This window comes from Rhinolophus ferrumequinum, chromosome 22 (assembly GCF_004115265.2).
Source record: "Rhinolophus ferrumequinum isolate MPI-CBG mRhiFer1 chromosome 22, mRhiFer1_v1.p, whole genome shotgun sequence".
NCBI classification, from domain to species: Eukaryota; Metazoa; Chordata; class Mammalia; order Chiroptera; family Rhinolophidae; genus Rhinolophus; species Rhinolophus ferrumequinum.
In genome coordinates this window covers 49,896,207-49,912,775 of record NC_046305.1, presented here as the reverse complement: position 1 = coordinate 49,912,775, position 16,569 = coordinate 49,896,207, and the positions used below count along the sequence as shown (strand labels likewise).

The window sequence follows — 16,569 nt, the reverse complement described above, 5'->3', positions numbered from 1 at the left end:
GGAGATTCTTGTTCATCACGGCCATTTGGCTGAGGTTCAAGGGCTCCCGTGGCCTGAGGGGCAAAGGGTGGGCTGGAGGGGGGGTGGGGGACATTTTCACTTGGGAGAGGATTGCCCGCACGGACAAGTTGTCAGGACAAGGCCAGGCTCTCTATTGAACGGAGTAGCTCATGCGTGAGAGCGGACTGTGCCAATTCTATGGAGCACCACCCCTCGGCCCAGGCTTCTCCTGCTAACAAAGTTATCTTCCCAATCTGCTTAGGCAGAAGGGGGACACACTTCCCGTCCTTGTGCTGAGCACACAGAGCAGGCAGGAGCCAGGCCAGGCCGGGTCTGGCTCTCAGCCATTCCCCCAACTCCTGTCCTCTGACCACTAAAAGTCTTGGGTTTTCCTCAGCTGCCCCATCACCTTGGAGAGAGAAGCACAGACCATAGACACTGGCCATTGGCCTCAGGCACAACTAGGGAGTGTCCTGGCATTCTAGGTGCCTCGGGAGGTGTGGAGAGAACATTCCAGAAGAGGGGTAGGGAAAGAGGCTGCTGCAGCCTAAAATCCACTGGGGTGGAAGCAGTGATTGATGCTCTAGGTTGGTGGGTCTCACACTGTGGTTCCCCAGACCAGCTGGGTCAGCACCATCTGGGAACTGGTTAGGGGTGCAAACTCTCCATCTCTACCCCATACCTACTGAATCCGCAACTCTGGGCTGGGAGACCAGCAACCTGGGGTAACAAGCCCTCCAGGGGATTCTGATGCCTGCTACAAATTCAGAACCACTACTCAGGGTAGCCCCCGCTATTGAAATTGTTCATCCTGCCTGGTGCCCAGCCCAGGACTGTTACAGTACAGCCCTCTCCCACACCCCACGGCACTTCCTGACACTCTGCCACCAATACAGGGCCCTAGAAACATTTATTTGGGTCCATCCAGAAGAAGACAAACAAACCAACAACCTGTGGACTTCCCTGCAGCCTCTCAGCCGCCATATGAGCCTGTCCTGTGCAGGTAACATTATAAATCAGAAGGGGAGAAAAAAGCTTTGTACATCGATGATGTGTGCATCAGGATTGAGGGGTAGGCACTTTTATCTCCATTTATTATTATAATTTGCCTTGGTCAGAGAAAGGAGGGGGCAGGGCCAGACTGGAACCACGTCTGCTTGACTCCAAAGCTCATGTTTGCTCTGGCTGTCCACGTTGTCTCCTTTAATTATGAGATTGAATTCTACAGTGTTGACCTTTCAGAGCCTTTGGCGTCTCCGGTCTTTGTGCTAAGCAGTTAACATTTGGGGGTTTAAAAATCTTTTGTTGTTGGTCTGAAAAATCAACACTGCAAATGTTTTCTAAATAGATTAATTTACTTTGTATATATCCGTATATAATTTTTAAATTACAAATGTAATTTAATACTTACACACTGGAAAAGAAATTGAATAATATAGGAACCTGTAGGATAAAAAGTAACAATCTCTCCTTATGACTTTCTTTGTATCCGATCATCACTGTAATCATGCTTAACAGTTTGGTGTGTGTTCTCCCAGACCATATATATATGTGTGTGTGTGTGTGTGTATATATATATGTATATATATGTATGTATATGTATATATATGTACATACATATATACATATATACATGTATATATGTATATATGTATGTATATCATATGTATGTATATACGTATATATACTATATATACGTATATATGTATATATATACACGTATATATCATCAATGTGTTGTATATTATTGTGTGTCTTGCTTTTTTTATTTAATATATCTTCATGATCTTTCTAGTACACATAGATCAACCTCATCCTTTTAATGTCTACAATAGTATTCCATAATAAGGACATCTTGTAAATTTGTTCAGTCTATTTTCTATTGAAGGACATATAGGTTGCTTCTATTTCTTTTCCTATTACTGATTTTTAAAATAATAGACATCCATATGTACATTTGTTTGAGCACATGTAGGGATATTTTTGGAGGATGTACTACTACAGATAGAATCGATTGATCAAAAGATAGGTACATTTTAAAAGTTGGTAGGTACTCTCAAAATAGAGTGTACCAGACTACACTCCAAATAGAACTTGTGAGAGGTCACTTCACGATATGTTCTTACCACCACTGGCTATTTTTCCATCTTTATGATTTTTGACAATAAGATGGGCAGAAAATATCTTGTTATTTGAATTTGCATTTTTCCTCTGATTATTAGAAAGATGGAATGACTCATATGTTTACTAGCTGTTTGCATTTTTTTTTCTTTGAATTACCTACTCATATCCTGTGTTCATTTTTGGTAGGTTATTTACCTTTTCCTTGTTGATTTATAAGCTCTTTTTTACTAGACTATAGCTATTGTTCCTCTGTCACATATATTATAAAATTTTTTCAAACTATCACCCATAACTTTGCTTTGAGTACGTTTTGCTGTACAGAAGATTTATATTCTTACCTATTCAAATCTGCAGTTAAAAAAACGTATGGTTTCTTGACTTTGTACTTGTTTAGAAAGGCCTCTACATTTTGTTAAAATTCAGGAAACCAGTTAGAAAAAAATTTTGCCAGAATACATTATTCTATTTCAGTTCAACATTTAAACCAGGATTCTTGAAACCCTGAATTGTCAGAGCAATATGCGTACTGCCTGCCTATTCTCCTCCTAGTTTTTAGCCTCTTTTTTCTACTGGCCTTTTAAATTTTAATAATAAGGGAATTATATAATTTTTATTCATCAGCTTGGTGCCTTGGGGAACAGATTTCATCATGATCACAGTTTTTAAGGGCCTATTCTGATTTGCAAATCAGAAAACAAAACCTGGCGGTCATCTGTATCTTTCTGCTTCTTGTTTTTGTTTTGCCTCTTTATGATTCCAGATGCCTGATGTGCACTTATAGTCAGATATCATGTGTGGGTGGAAAAAGAGTGAGCAAGAATGTTATGTTTTTTCTTTACAGGCATTTTTTTCTGCTCTTCTATGGGGAGGAACCTCCCTCTTTTGTCTTTTCTTTATGACAAAAAACATAGCTGTAGTCTGGGCCAGTTACCCTGAATTCCAAAAGAAACTCTTTCTTAATCCTTTACCACCTTTTTTTTTTAAACCTAAGTAAGGGGTTTAAATCTGACTAAATTCATCAGACAGAACATGGAAAACTTCATTGTCTATGGATTAATCTATTTGGCCTCTCAATCACCAAGGACTTCAGTTTCTTTACCGCTGAAGTAGGGATAAAGCCAATCGCATATAAATATCATCCAATATGGATCCTAGTCCAAAGAAGACTCAAAACAAACATTATTTCCTGTACATCCCTCAGTTTCCTGACCTGTAACACGGGTAAACAATGAGACATACCTTGCTGAGTTGTTTGGAGAGGTAAATAAAAGAACACAGAATTTCACAAATAAATGTGACTCGGGTTAATCTTGCAAACAGGCTTGGTTCCTTGTGGGAGTCATGCTTCACTCATACCACTAGATGGAGCCACCAACTCAGCCAGCTGGTTAAGATCCGCTGTCTGAAGCCCAAGCCGGGAGAGGGGTTTCCCCACTTCATTTTCTTCCCTCTGAATTAAATAAGTTTAGCAACGATGATCACAAATGTAACGAAGAAGCCTTCATTTTTGCTGTAAATCATTTATTACCATCAGAGCTTTCCTTAGGCAATAGACTGCCCTGAGGCTTGGTTGGAAGTGAGGCCCAGAAGCCAGAGCGTCTTTCTGAAACACAAACTTGACCACATCCTTCCCAGACTTACGACCCTTCTGTATGTAGCTTGCTATTACACCAGAGGGATTGGTCAACCTTTTAATTTCAAGTTAAACCTTACTTTGGAATTCAGTACTATAAAAATTAGCCACTCAGATGGAGGGTGGCAGGCCCCTAGTCCTGCCTCTCAGGCACCTCAGAAACAAGGGGCCCCCAGGAAACAAGGCTCAAGAACCACTGCGGGATGAAGCCAGGGGCCTTTCACATGGCGTACAAGACCCTCTGCCATCTGAAGCCTGCCTGTTACTCTAGCCCATCTCTTGCCACTCATAGCTTTGCACTTGACCCTCTGCATCTATAGTCTACTGAGTTTCCGGTACACATCACCCTGATGCCCATGCAGTGCCCTCTACGTTGGGCCTCCCTTCCCCCAACTCTGACTCATCCATTACGGATCACTGTGGGTTATCCCTTCTCCAGGAAATTCTTCTCTCGCCCTATCTACACTGTTGTTTGGATGATTCCTTTGTGTGTCTGTCTCCCCCACTAGTCTGTGAGATTTTTGAGAGCAGGAAGTGTGTCTTACTCATATCTGTTTTACGGAAGCTGGGGAAATGAAAGAAATCAGTGGGTTTTTGTTAAGTGAATAAATGAATGACTGATAAGTAGAGAGAACGGCATTCCGGGTAGATGAAATGGCAGGAGATGCAGATGAAGAAGTGGGAAAGGGAAACGAGGGTTTCAGGGTGTTGATGGTTTGAATTTGGGAGTAAGGGGAGTCTTCCGGCTCCAGGCTGAGCCCTCCACAGGAGATCAGGCTGAGCCCTGTTTTGTCAAAGCCCCAGTGGCAGCCCTCACAAGGAGTCACCAGGGGGTGGGTCACCAGTATATATAAATATATTTATATATTATATAAATATACTTATCTTTCTTTGTTTTCTTCCTTTTCTGGGATGGGAAGATACCTGAGAACGTCCACTGGGGGTCCCCTGAGAAGGGCAGGACAGGGCCCCTTGGGGTAAATGAAGGTGACCTTTTGTGGATGAGCAGATCCAGGGGGAACAGCCCACATGGTTCTAGGAAGAAAAAGCTGCAGGAAAAAAGGGGCGGGGAAGTGGGAAGGCGGATCTGGTTCCTATGATTTCAGACACGGGAGGGAGACAGCACCGTGTGTGAGAACCAAGGGAGCTGACCAAAAGGCTGGGATCCTTTAGTCTCTGACCCGGTAGGGCACAAGGCTTTCAAAACACTTGGAGTTTGCTTTCCCCCTAAAAATGGCAATGGAATCCTGCACCCCGTGACCTTGGCACTTCCTAAGAAGCAGACTCACTGTGCCAAGATGTTGCAGGTCCAACTGTTGAAGGAGTATGTCGCTTTCTCATGAGAATGGCACCGCAGTGTTCAGTCGTCTGGTCCCTGAAGTTGGAGTCTTTACCTGCTCACTCTTGCGAATTTATAAAGAACTGAAAAAGCTTAGTTTGAAGGGCCTTGGCCAATTCACGCCCCCAGCCCACCCTCCCAGGAAACACTGGGGAAGAGGCAGTCCATTTCCTGAAGACTTTCTGATCGAGGGCTCTGTACTTCCCCAGGTCCTGTGGCTACTGAGGAAGCTGGGATTTCCTTCAATGTCTGTGCTTCTGAGGACTTGCCAAGGCCAGGCTCTGTGGGCACCAGGCCCCTTTTCTCCAGAGGGTCCACCAAAATAGGTGAAAGACGGATTACACTCTCGCAGGCATGAAGGGGCTCTGGGTACAGAACAGGGAGGCTGTGGGATCCCCAGAGGACAGACTTCTAACCCTCCCAACATTACCACAGTCATAGGGCTCCAGATGTGCCCCCGAGACCCACTGAGGCATGTTAGTTGCTCCCCCTAACTGTGTAGGGGGACATCCTGGTAACAAGTCCCATTGTAGCTTAAGTCTGAGAGCTTGCAAAGGATACAGAAGAGTGTTGAGAAAGCTGAGATGGGAATTCTAAATCCACCGAAAAGAGGGGTTCTATTAGCAGTAGTGGGTAGGTACAGCTCATGGCAGCTTTGCTCACCACGACCCAGGGCTCATCTCTCACCCCCAAATGTGTACCTCCCTAGAGGGCAGAGGGGGCTCTTGGTCTGAAACTGGGAGAGAAACCACTTGGATTTTTATTATTATTTTTTTATTTTTTTGAGTAGCTTCTTCATTTTCCTTCCGAGTGGGTCCCCAGGCATCCAAACAATGCCTCTTCAGGCAGCCTGGCACGGCTGTCATAAAATGCAACTGAAATCCGTATCTATGGAAACAGGCTGGCTCCTTTAGCCGCTGTCACTCCCTGCTTCTGGGCTGGCCAGGATGGGTCTGGACTCCAGGTTCTGGGCTCTTGTGTAGGGGCTGCTTCAGCGGTGCCCTGACCACCCTCCCGTGTCCACTCTCCTCTGACCGGAGCAAGCTGGGAGAAAGGCGACCCCAGTGTGGTTGCCAAGCCTCAGACAGACCCAGAGAGAGCACAGAAACATTGTGTGTCTGCCTAGGGGTCCAGGGAAAGCAGGCAGTGCAGCTCAGGGAGACAGGGCTGACCTGGGTACCCCAAACTTGGTGCTCTGATCCTGGCTTTGGAGCTCAAGGCCCAGACGTTTATCCAGTCAACAAAACTCCTTCTCTGCCTCCTCCACGCACCCTGGGCTTGGATATGATTCTCTGGGCCTTTCTTTCCTTTGCCGAAACAGGTAATTCATTATTCCTTCAGGGTACATATGTGATGGTGTTTGGTTTGAGAGGTTTTTATTTATTTATTTGGATGTAAGACAAATGACAATCGGTCTGCTTCAACTTGGCAGAATGGACAGAAATGGAAACAAAGACATCAGAACTCTCTTTTCCTTGCCAGCCCAGATCTGCTGACGTACCAAAGCGCGAGTTTTCTTGCAGCGGCAACCTATCCTCAAAACAGACATTGCTGACAAGTCTGGCTCCTCGGTGCAGGAAATTGGCTGGGAGGGTCGTGGGGGCAGGGTGATGGCCTCTGGAGACCTCTCCCTTCTGACAAAACATAAGTCACTTGACAGTCAGAGTTTCTAAGGAAGTCATTCCTATTCCAACAGTGTGCCTTCTGCCTGGGCAGTCCAGGAAAGCTTCCAGAACACCACGGAGTGGCCTTGCGTCACTAGGGGGCGATGCAGTCTCTTTTTTGCTCCATGCATGAATTTTTAGGAAATCTTCAGAGACTGTGGCCAAGATAGAGGCCAATTCTATCTTTGTATCACGCCAGAATAGATGGGCCTGGTCTAAATGGGAGGGGCTGAGAGGGTAGGAAATGAAAGGGGCAAGACCTGGGCTTGAACTGGGGGGATTGTTTATTGTATGAACACATTTCCTGGGCCGGTCTTCTGGTTGCCTTCCCTTTCACTGTATAATGGCCTTTACACTGGTGGAACTTGTTGCCCCGGAGGGGACCCCTTTCTCTTCTTCTTTTCTTCCTATTCACTAGCCCCTTTCATCACCAAAATAATTACCCTGTCTCCTTCCACGCTAAAACCCAGCACCACCAAACCTGAGAGCCTCAAGATGCTCTGCTACCTTCCCTGGATCTGCCCCTGTCTCCTCTGGCCCCGCAAAACTCTACTGTACCCTTGATTGTACCAGGGGCAATATTGGATTAGGAGAGGGCAAAAGTAAATTATGCAGAGTGTTGGTTCACGTGATGGCAAAACAAAGGGCAAACATTAGCAGATCGCAGACCTTGACCTCAGAGAGACAGAAACATTCTGGGGCCATGCTGGTTAGAGTAACAGAGTCCATTCCAAGAATTATGGCTGAGGCTGTGTGAATTTAACTCCTCTACCTGCATGCTACAGGCAGCCTCTGTTGCTGGGGGCAGGGTTGGTATAGCTCCCGGGGCCATGGAAGTGGTTAAAAGGGGGCCTCTGCTGCCTCCCCTTGGGCTTGCCCTCCAAAAGCCTGCTGACTGATCCAAAGTTACAGCCTGCATCAACGGAGACTCCAGCCAGGCTCCTACTCATTCTGCCCGTGCCCTGTCTGCAATCCCATTGGAGTGAAGACTCCAGAGGAACTTCTCTTCTCACTAGATCCAGCAAGCGCGTTTTCGTGTCCTCCTAGAGGACGAGGGGGTCTTGCATGGAAGCCTCTGTCATGAGAGTTCATTGTTGGCTTTCTCAGTATGGGTTAGTACTTTCTGTGCTCTCAGATAGCCTGGCTCTGAACCTATCGCTCACTAATATTTGGTAAGTTAACTCTTTTCAGTCTTGGTTTTAGCATCCGTAGTTGGAGATGATTGCTCTGGGGATTTGATGAGATAATCTGTGTAAAGTACTTGGCCCAATGGTGGCCCATAAATGGTGGCTGTTATTATCTTGAAAGACAACAGAGGTAGTGGCTAAGCCGGCTGGCTCACATCTGGACTCTGTCACTTACTAATGGTGGGATATGAAGCAAAGCACTTAATCTCTCTGTGCCTCACTTTCCTTACATATAAAATGCAGTTTAATAACAGCACCTACATCGTAGGGTACTTGTTCGGGTTGGATGGCCAATGAACGCAGAACCCTGACAACGGTTCCTGCTACATAGTAAGTACCCAGAGTAGGGGAGCCCTCATTGCCTGCCAAGCTGTGGCCTGGATTATCCATAAGGGATCTGCATCTGGCTCTGGAATTCTATGGTGTGTGTTTTAAGAGAATTCCTTTCTCATTGGACTTAGTTTGCACTAAGATGAATATTTGTGTGTTGCTTATGCAACTGGTCAATGCTGGGGTCAGGGACTAACCACGTGGCTGAAGGATGCTTGTTAGAGAGATGGGAGATGTGACGCAGAGTCTGGAAAACAGATAATTTGGAGGTGCTTGCGTGGCACCTTTTCAGCAGGGGTCCTGTATAGTCTATCTTTTTACTATATATCAGTATGGGGAGAAAGATTTTCTTGTCATACCAATCTTGCAGGTGGAGAAACAGGTGAAAAAGATAGATTGCGTCCTTGCCTGAAATTTGCAAAGGCGGGATCTATGCTCCACCCCATACACCAATTGTATTTAAAAATAAATATTAATCAAAGCAGCTTTTGGCACTGCCCGACAGGCAAGGTCATGGACGGTGTGTTTGACATGTCATTCAACTGTGTTGGCAGCCTTCGGCACAGCTACAGCGAATCTGGGGTAATGCCAGGAATAAAGCACATCTCAGTGCTTCTATCACACTTCCTTGGTTATTTGTTTATTTTTAGAGTCTTCAACAAGAAAATTTCAAGAGAGGAAAAAAAAGAAGAAGCTGTGGGTAGAAATCAGGAAAGCGCAATCTAGACAAATCTGAAATTTTCCTAAACATTTCAAAATATATATTATGAATTTTAGGATGCTTTCTAGGTCCTGGGCCACTGTGATAAGACAATCTCTAAATCACATCCTTATCTTCTAGGAGGAGAGTCTTGAAGAATAGAAAGATCAGAATGAGAGCAATGAGCCATCCATCTTTCTAAAAAAGTGAGGAGAATTAATCTGGAGAAACAACCTATTAGGGTTGACAACTGTTTAAGTAAAACTGATGAAATGGAATTGGGGAGAAAATACTCTGCTGACTTCTTAAATGGGATGATGATTCATTAGCAAGGAGAGGTAGGGGTGTTTATAGTCCTTTTCTGATTATCTGTGGAGCAGTAGGCAGGATTATCCAAAAAGATATTTGCTTTTGGCTTTGGAAAATGTCATGGTGTTTGGCATCCGTAGTTGGAGATGATTGCTCTGGGGATTTGATGAGATAATCTGTGTAAAGTACTACGGTGTTTGGTTGGCAGTAGATTAATTTTCCAACTAAGCCTGTTGGCTTGATTAAAAATATTTTATTAGAGAGTGATGGGCATATGAGTGTTGTAACTTCTTTTCATTCAACAGATATTTATTGAGTACCTATTCCGTGCCAGACATTGGCCTAGGAGCTGAAAGTTCAATGGCACACTAGCTAGACATGGTCCAGGAGATAGGCTTCAAACAAATAATATACACAAGTAATCATTAAATTAATATTGCCTCAATGAAGGAGACATACAGAATGCTAAATATGTATGTAATAAAGAGTTGGCCTTCCCAGAGGGTTAGAAATATGAAAGTCCTTTGAAAGCTGTGACATGCTAATTAAAGATGGAGCAATTACCTACTCTGTACTTTATCTGGATGGGTGGTTAGTCCCTGGATGGGCACAGGTTACTCCTGCCTAAAGCCTGGGCCACTGTTTCTGCTGGAATTTTCTCTCTTGAAGGAGGCCAACTTTCTTCTCCAAACTCTACTGATAAGTGAGTGGGAAAGGCCCCAGGGGTGAGTGGAAATAGATTGAGGAATGGTTCTGTCAGTTACTGGAGCAGAGAGATTGGTTCAGTTCTATTAATTCATCATCCATTTTGGTTGGAACTCTAACGATAAAAAAAAAAAAGGGAGCACAACAACTTCTTTTGTTTTTCACAACAAATTCTTGATCAAAACTATAAGCAGTGGGGGCTGGCCCGGTGGCCCAGGCGGTTGGAGCTCCATGCTTCTAACTCCGAAGGCTGCCGGTTCGATTCCCACATGGGCCAGTGGGCTCTCCTCAACCACAAGGTTGCAAGTTCAATTCCTCGAGTCCCGCAAGGGATGGTGGGCAGCGCCCCCTGCAACTAAGATTGAACACGGCACCTTGAGCTGAGCTGCCGCTGAGCTCCCGGATGGTTCAGTTGGTTGGAGCGCGTCCTCTCAACCACAAGGTTGCTGGTTCGAATCCCGCAAGGGATGGTGGGCTGCACCCCCTGCAACTAGCAACGGCAGCTGGACCTGGAGCTGAGCTGCGCCCTCCACAACTAAGATTGAAAGGACAACAACTTGACTTGGAAAAAAGTCCTGGAAGCACACACTGTTCCCCGATAAAGTCCTGTTCCCCTTCCCCAATAAAATCTTTAAAAAACAAAAAAAACACACAAAAAAACTATAAGCAATAAAGTCTCCTACTGTCCATCACTTATGCGAATTAGGGAATAACACAATGTAGTTCTCATGAACCAATTACATTCTAAGAGTTAGACATGCGTGGATATGAAAGTCAATGTTACTATGAAAAATGAAAACATTATATACCTAAAATTGAAGAGTCTTTTTTCTAATAGTTAACACTTACTAAATACACATTATATGGCTTACTCCTTTACATACATCGTATCATTTAATCATCATGTAAGCCCTAGAAAGTAGCTCTTTTGTTCCCATTTCACAGATGGGGGAACAGAAGTTAAATATAGTACGTCACTTGTCCAAGGTCACAGTGCTAAGAAGTGACAGAATCAGGATTTATATCCAGGCCTCCTGAACTTGAGCGCCTGTGTTTTTTCCATTACGTGGTACCCGTCCTTTGGAGAATGTAGAGATAGAGATAGCAGCCGGAGTTCAAGACTCTGGTAACATTAGTTACTTTCTCTTGATAAAGAAACAAGGAGGGGAGGGAAGGGAAGAATCGACAACTGAGCTTTAAAGTGGGGATTAGTGGAAGCAGATCTTATATCACGTGAAGTTCAGCATGCTTTATTGGGTGGGCCCCGGAATGAAAGGCTAGGAAATAAGACTTCTGCTTTGAGGTGGGAGTAGAAGATCCTGTGCTTTCATGTGCCCATTCAAGTGAGAGATAATCAGTCAGGAGAGAACTTGGATAAAAGAAACTGACACACGTAACTGGCAAAATAGAAAAGAGCATAAAAAGGACACAGACCCAGACGATCACAGAGAAAAGGGACACATAGTTCATCGCCAAGCTCGAGTTATTTCTGTTTAGAGAGACACCAACGTCCTCCCCTAGCCCTGCTCCCTCAGTCTTGGTAATGTGAAGCTCTGGGGGTCATTTATGCTAACTCCCTTCCCTTTATGGCTCCCTGTATAATTAGATCCAACCTTTTAAGGAAGAGGGCCCTGGCAGATATGTCTCATGGTTTATGCATAACCCAGTTCCTTTCATGTTTCCTGCTGTAAATTTTTGCTTGTAAATTGCATTTTTGAAATCCTATTGTAACCATTCCTGGGTGTGGGAAATTTTTTTATAACCAGACCAGTTGGTTGCTGTTTGGCTGACTGCTAAAGTAGATTGGAAGAAGAGGCAGTAGAAGAACTGTGCACAGATAGCAAGGTAAGAACATCAAGAAGATTAGTGTCCAATCTTCCTTCATCTCGTACTGTCCATAAGCAGTCAACCTTGGACAGTCTTCTCCTCTGAGTCCTCTCCAGCTGCCTTATAAAACGTTAAACTTCCAATTGTATGATTTTGCCTGTTGCCATTTCTTTTATTCTTGAAAATAAAAAAACCTATGGTCCCAAAGGGATCTTTTTTCTCCCTCTTGTTAGTTTTAAGTTTCATGATTTTCATAACCTCTTTAAACTGGTCTTTTTTTCCACTAGTATAGTCAAATGGAGTTCATGTTTATATCTGCTTAGGAGTTAATTAGCTTAGTTTAAGAATGGACTCAATGTGGCTCTAACTTTAATTTCAGAACAACTGAAATAGTGACCACAATAATGATAACACTGAAACAAATTAGAGCCTGACTTCTCATAAGAAATCATGAAGGCTGGAAGAAAATGGAATGACATATTTCATAGGTGGAAAGAAAAACAAGCCCCGTCAACCCAGAATTCAATATTCTATGACAATATTCCTAAAATATGAAGTGGAATAAAAGCATTTTTAGATAAATAAAAAGCTAAGAGAATTTGTTGCTAGCAGACCTACATTCCAAAAATGCTACAGGATAGTTATTAGGCTGAAAAAAAAATGATACCAGATGAAAATTCAGATGTACAGGAATGAACGAAGAGTGTAAAAATGTAAGTAAATGTAAAACACCATCTTTTTTTCCCCTCTTAATTTCTTTAAAAGATAAGTGATCACTAAAGACAAAATAATAAGAATATATTGTGATGTATATAATAGACATAGCAAGTATAATATATGACAATAATAGCACAAAGAATAGAAGAATAAATGGAAGTATAGTGTTGTAAGATTCTTACATTTCATATGAAGTGGTATAATATTGATTCCAAATAGATTATGATAAGTTAAAAATGCCAATGGGAGTGTCTATCGCAACAACTAAGAAAAGAAATCCAAAGAAATACAGCTTACAAGCCAACAGAAGAAATAAAATGGAATACCAAAAAAGTTCAATTAATCAAAAAAACTGAAATCAGACAGGGAGAAATAGAGCAGGAAAATCCAGATGGGACAAGTAGAAAAGAAATAGCAAGATGGTAGACTTAAGCCCAATGATCTCAATAATTACGTTAAATGAATATGGACTAAACATTTTACTTAAAAGATAGATTTTTTTTTTCAGATGGAATAAGAAAAATCAAGACTCAAGTATATGTTATCTATAGGAGGCAGAGTTTAAATACAAAGAACAAACATATACACTTATAGTCAAAGGATGGAAAAAAGATATACAGTTAAACAGCAAATAGAAGCAACTTGGTGTGGCTATGTTAATATCAGTAGACATTAGGCCAAGGAGTATTTCCAGACATAAAGAGGGACATTTCACCATGATAAAAGGGTCAATTCATCAGGAAAACATAACAATCCTAAACATAAATGCATCCAATAACAAAAGAAAGATGTGACAGGACTAAAAGGAATAAAGACAAATATCCAATTATAGTGGGAGATTTTAATAACTTTCCCTAAGTAATTTATAGAACAAGTAATAAAAGGTCAGTAAGGCTAAGAAGCTGAACAACACAATCGACAACTTGACTTAATTGACATTTATAGAACACCCCATGCTATAACAGCAGAATAAATATTCTTTTCAAGTGCTCAGGGAACATTCCCCATTTGGATTATATGCTGGGCCATAAAATAACTCTCAGAAGTTTGATATCTTACAGACTATATTCTCTGACTACAATAAAATTAAATAAAAAAACAATGACAATAAGGTACCTGGAAAAATCCCCTAATATTTGGAAATTGAACAACACATGTATAAATAACTCATGTCTCGAAGAAGAAATTACAAGAGAAATTAGAAAATATTTTTAACTAAATAATAATAAAGAAAATGTTGATGCATACCTAAAGAAATGCTTGAAGGGAAATTTAAAGCTTTAAATACTTTTTTTTTAGAAAAGAAATGTTTAACATCAATGGTCTACATTTCTAATTTAGGAAGCTGAAAAAAGAAGACCAAATTAAACACAAAGAAAACAGTAGGTAGGAAATAATAAAGAGCTGAGGTTGATTAAATAGAAAAAAATACAAATAATAGAGAAATTAATAAAGCCAAAATTTGATTATTTGAAAAGATTAATAAAATCCATAAGTCCCTAGCAAGGCTGATTAAGGGAAAAAATTCAAAATCAAGAATGATAGAAAGAATGTCATTATATTAATAGATGCTACAGGACCAGAAGAAAAATTTAGGGACAATTTTATGTCAATAAATATTACAATTTAGATAAAAATAGACAAATACACTGGAGAACATAACTTAAAAATTGATTCAAAAAAAATTTAAAAATTGAATAAAAATGAGAAAAAATCATTATCATAAGCCTTCTCACAAAGAAAACTGCAGGTCCAGATGGTTTTATTGGTGAATTTTATTAATCGTCTAAGGAGGAAAAACACTGTTTCTACATAAACTCTTTCTGAAAACAAAGGAGGAGAGAATACTCCCAAATCATTTTATGAAGTTATACAAACCAGATAAAAGACTTTATAAGAAAAGAAAACTGAAGACAATTATCTTTGAAGAACATAGATTAAAAAGTCCTCAACAAAATATTGACATATTGAATTTAGTAATGTATAAAAAGAATAATTAAAAATAATTTAAAAAAAAAACCATATTAAGATGAAGCGGAGTTTACCCAAAGACTATAAGGATAGTTTAGCATTTGCAAGCCAATCAGTTTGATTAACTACATTTATAAAATGAAAAACAAAAGCCATATGATCAACTCAACAAATGCAGGAAAAAAATTTAAAAATTCAACACTCATTCATGATTAAAATGCTCACCAGAGAAGGAATAGAATCCCCTCAATCTGATAAAGGACATCTATGAAAAATTTTACAGCTAATATTGTACTTAATAGTAAAATATTGAGTACTTTTCTCTTAAGATCAGAAAAAGTGCTCTCACTACTTCTATTCAATACTGTATGGAAGGCCCTAGCTAGTGAAATATGGCAAGCAAAAGAAACAACAGGCATAAAGTTTGAAAAAGAAAAAGTAAAATTATCTTTATTTTTAGATGGCATGATTGTATATGTAGAAAATTCTAAGAAATCTAAAAAATACCCTACTGGAACTAATAAGTGCATTTAGAAAATTATGGGATATGATGTCAATATACAAAGGTCAATTGTATTTGTATATACTAGCAGTAAAAAATTAGAAGATAAAAAATGTAAAAATATTACAATGGTATCAAAAACATCAAATACTTAGGAATAAATTTAATGGAAATGCAAAATTTCTACACTGAGAAGCACAGTACATTGAGAGAAATCAAGAAGACATAAACAATATGGATGGACCTAGAGAACATCCTGGTAAGTGAAATAAGTCAGACAGAGAAAGACAAATACCATGTGATTTCACTTATATGTGAAATCTAAAGAAAAGAATAAATGAATGAACTAATCAGAAAGAGTCTCAGAGACATAGAGGAAAAACTGAGGGTTACTAGATGGGAGGGGGTTGGAGATAAGGGAGAAGGTGAGGGGATCAGAAAGCACAATGGGTAACCACAAGATGGCCACGGGGATACGAAAGTCAATTTGGGGAATGTAATTAATAATGTTGTAAAGATTTTGTAGGGTATCCAACGGACACTTGTCTCATTAGGGAGACCACCTCAGGGATGATGTAGATGCCTGATCACTGCACTGTACACCTGAAGCTGAAGCTGAACAATCATGAATGTCAACTACAATTATATATATATGTATATATATGTATATATGTGTGTGTGTATGTGTATATATATATATATATATATATATATATATATACTTCTTCTGTACAAGAAGCGGAGTACAGCATTAGGAATAGAGACAGTGGAAATGTAATGGCTGTATGCGGTATCAGAGGGGTAGTAGATGGGGGGAGGGGGGTTATCACTGTGTGAGGGATATAAATGATAAATGTCTAACTATTACATTTTTTGTACACCCGAAACTAACAAAAATTTTTTTTAAAAAAAGAAGACATAAACAAATGGAGAGATATATCACGTTTGTGTGTTGGAAGAATCAATATTGCTAAGGTGCCCGTTCTCTACAAATGGATCTATTGATCTAGTACAATTCCAATCAAATCCTAGCGGATTTTTAAAAATGTAAATTGACATGTTGATTCTAAAATTTGTGTAGAATGCAAAGGACTTGAACAGTCAAAATAATTTGGAAAAAGAACAAATTTGGAGACTTCACATTTCTGAAAATGAATACTTTGAAACTATAGTAATTAAGATTGTGTGGTATTAATGTAAGGATAGATAAATAGATCAATGGAACAGAATATAGAGTCCAGAAAGATATATATCTATATTTCTATATCTATACCTCTATATCTCTATACATCTACAGATATCTACAGATATATATATATATATATATATAGTCAATTGATTTTTATTTTTAATTGGGGAATATTGGGGGACAGTGTGTTTCTCCAGGGCCCATCAGCTCCAGGTCATTGTCCTTCAATCTAGTTGTGGAGGGCGCAGCTCACTGGCCCATGTGGTAATGGATCAGGCAACCCTGTTGTTCAGAGCTTGCGCTCTAACCCGCTGAGCCATCCGGCCGCCCCTAGTTGATTGATTTTTGACAAATATCAATCAAGTTATGAAT

The 16,569-nt window shown here is 40.7% G+C and overlaps 1 long non-coding RNA gene across 2 annotated transcripts in view; it reads left to right on the top strand.

Moving 5' to 3' along the window:
• LOC117015234 (uncharacterized) overlaps positions 1-16,569 on the top strand; it is a 49,093-nt gene that overhangs the window by 1,181 nt on the left and 31,343 nt on the right. The window lies entirely within an intron of this gene.